The following is a 3,823-nucleotide window of genomic DNA, read 5'->3' on the forward strand; positions in this document are numbered from 1 at the left end:
CAATGAGGTATATAGCACTTGTTCTAGGATGAGTTTGCGAACTTAATTGGCTGAACTCATATGTTCAATAAAATAAGAGACTCTCTAGAGGTATTAATGTAATACAATCAACCAGGAAGGCTCTAACCATAGAATCTAAAGTGCATTCCCATTTTGGTTTTAATTGAACTCTAAAGCTTTAAAAATTATAGATCAAACATAATTAGGCCCAGAAGAGATTCTAGATCATATTGTGACAGAAGGAGACTCGTGAGGTCAGTGGAAGGAGCCAGAGATCATGAACCAACTTGCACCAGAGACATTCCACAGGATTTTGATTCTTATTTTCTGTCCTAGCCAGCAAATTATCATTGATCTTTTGCCACCTAGTAAATATTCTGAATAATAATGCACTAAGAGACATGGGTATATAAAAGCACATCAAGGATAACTATTGCCTTTCACACTAAACTAAGGGTCTATAGAAATAGTTATATCCCTTTCCTTGTTCTAAAGGGATACCTAGTTCTTGGGAAGGTTCATTGTAATAGAAATAGAGCTAAGAGCTAAGTCCGCAAACCAGCCAATCCACACAGTTCAATGCTGCTCTGACCTAGACTGCTATAGCAAGCAGGATAACAGCAGCAATCTGATAGAATATCTCCACATTTTCTAAATGAGAACTAGAAGAATATGCACTAATGAAAAACTACGTAAAGACACACTGAAGAATGCCACCTCTTCTGTAGCCTGCTGACCAGCCAGGTAAAGCTGTACCAAGTCACAAACAATGGAGAGAGTGAGTCAGTGGTGTCAGAATAAAGGCTGTGTATTCCAGAGGCTTCTGGGTAAAGGTCCCAGAGAGCATAGGGAAAGGCAAAGCTTACTCTCAGGCAGATCCCATGAGAATTTCTCACCTCTAACCGGATTGCACAGGATAACTCAGGCTTGGAGGGGACTCTGCAGTCCCATAATTGGCTTTCGTAGACTACAGTTGCTTTTGTAGATACCATCTGCAATGTCATGGTCGGAAGAGATGTGTGTGTGTGTGTGTGTGTGTGTGTGTACATGCATGTATATTCCTCAAGATACAGGACAACCGGATACTTTTTAAAACATCAATACTGGGGAGGCAGAAGTGTGTCCAGATTGAGACCTGCAGAATCCAGTTTACAGGGATTCTTCTGGCCAAGCCAAGGGGCAGCTCTGTATGTTGAAGCACACAGGCTGCAGAATTTGTGCCTTTTGCAAGACTGAAACCATGTCAGGTCCAGAAACTGATGCTCAATTTCAGTTCGCCAGTATTAAAAAAATATATTTCAACTCTTCTACTCTCACAGGTAGAGTGAATTGTGTACTGACCGCACATGGAGGCATTGCTTTGATGATCTTATCCTTCAAGTTAAGGTCTAAAAAAAACTCCAGCTGTGAAAGCAACACGTGGATTCTAAACCACCTGTACCTCATCTGTTAAATTCCCAAGCCTGGAGAAGCTAATGTCGACTCACCATGTGAAACTCAATTTGTACAATAAATTAGGAACTTGGGGAAAGAAGAATCCAGTTTACAGTTTTTGTCACCTTCCCACTTGGTTGTTTTCAGGTTTTCATAGGACAACAATGGTTATTCCCTACTTTGATATTTCTTTCCACGTGGTAGGCATTCGATGCTTATATGCTCCCTCACTGATTCCTCCCCGGAGTGGAGTGACTAACTCTTACTGGTGACATTAGGGGAGGAACCAGTCAAAGGGAGCTTGGTCCTGTCTTCTCTCTTCTAGGGGGTCAGCTGCTCACAAAAAGCAAGTATTCTTTCTGGGTCTCTGTGCTATAAGTTTTTAAGTTAGGACAGCTCCATATGGGGTGACTGGTGATTGTACAGATGAGCTTGTGATCAGGTGGGTAAGTCTGCCCGATTCTGGGGTGCAGTATTAGGAAAGTCCTTCTTGCTGCACTTAAACCTCATTCATGTGCATAGCCTTTACCAGCGAAAGAACAGATACATTAGTCTCCATCTGCCTGATTGTGCTGTATATACGAATTGGTTCAAAACTAGGTCAGGAAAAAGAGGTATATTTACAGGCTTCCTAAAACCCCAATAGGTTTGCAGACATAGCTGATATTACTCATTGCGTTACCACCTTGTCTTTCTTGTCTTTGCCACAGCAGGACGGATGGCCTCTGGTCTTCATAGAGATGCTCAATAATCCAGTGGAGCTACAAGATAAGAGCCCTCATCTTCAGTGTTTGCAATTTCCATGGTGCAAATACCAACACCATGGCTGATTGCAAGCTACCATCATTGAACAGGGTTGGAGGGAGATGTACACAATCCAGTCTCTCCAGCCAGTAGGAAGACAACTCAGCCAACTTGCCGCCTCTCTCTAGAGCCAGAGAAAACATCCTTCCAGAGAGGCAGATGCCTCTAGCATGTGGCTAGATACACACTGTCAGCTGGAATTCCTGTTTGGTGATTGTTTGCTGCCCTGAGAACTCACTCAACTATAGTGAAAGGCCAAGCTTTTGTACCATATTCAGTGGCAAGTCTACTGTTGGTTCAATACGTAATTAAAAGAAACAAGAGTGGAAATGTAATGGTTCTGTGCGATGTCAGAGGGATAGTGGATGGGGGGTTGGGGGTTCACACAGTGTGAGGGATATAAATGATAAATGTCTAAGTCTTACTTTGTCTTGTGCACCTGAAACTAATAAAAATAAATAAATTAATTAAATAAAATCAACATCAAAAAGAAACAAGAGGATAACAAAGTCACCTTGCAGGAGCCAGCCCAACATGGATTAGAAGGACTTTCTAAATTCCTGCAGCTATACATTTCTCTGGTCTTATTTTGGGATTTGGTAATCACTTTCCCATCATGTAAGAAAGGTCATTTTTCTTCTCACCACATTCACACAAAATGGTAACTACGGATGGGACGGATGTAGTCGCTAATATTATGGTGGTTATCATTTTGCAGTTCATAAATGTATCAAATCAACACATGGTACACTTTAAACTTACACAGGGTTATATGTCCATTATATCTCAATAAAATTGTGGCGGTGGGGGGAGGGAAAGAAAAAAATAAGCCAAGGTCATTTTTCTGTTCCTAGACCTGATTTTCTACGCAACAGATGTACTCGAGTTTGAATTCTGAATAATAGTTGAGTGATCATAGGTTGGTGGCTTATACCATCCTGATCTTTATTTTCATATGTGAAAAAAATTGAGATCGCGGTATATTCCCAGAAGGCTGTTGGAAATGTTACAAGTAATGTTTCTAAAACACCTAGGATGGTGTGTGACATGTCTAAGGCATATAACAAATGGTAGACATGACCGGTGATCACTCCTTTGTTGGGGCAGGGGTACAGACAGCCCAAGGAGATGAGTGGCGAGTGAATGCAGTTCCTTTCATTTCCCTTTCTGTTTCCTCAATTTGTGATGTTGACATTATTTTTGCCCATGTTGCCAAACTGTCCCCTTGTTCTTTTTCCAATTCTACCTTCTTCTCAGTCTCCCCCTCAGTGGCCTGGAGGGGCAGAGGTGGGCAAAGGTAGAAAGACATCTCATCAACCAGTCTTCACTCTTAAGGGGCTACAGGAACTGTAAATGGCAATGTGTGGAGGCAGGGCCCTTGCTCCTGGCAGTGGATAAAGAAATAATGTCCTTAACATGTTCTATATGATTAGCATTTTTTCATGTCATAAAATCTGCATTTTTAGTACATGCATAATATTCTATTTAGTACACATACCATAGTTTGTAATAGTTTACTTAACTAGATCCTTAATTAGGTTGTTTTCAATAATTTACCATTATAAAAAATTCTTCATTGAACATG

The sequence above is a fragment of the Rhinolophus hipposideros genome (genome assembly GCF_964194185.1).
Source record: "Rhinolophus hipposideros genome assembly, chromosome: 2".
NCBI classification, from domain to species: domain Eukaryota; kingdom Metazoa; phylum Chordata; class Mammalia; order Chiroptera; family Rhinolophidae; genus Rhinolophus; species Rhinolophus hipposideros.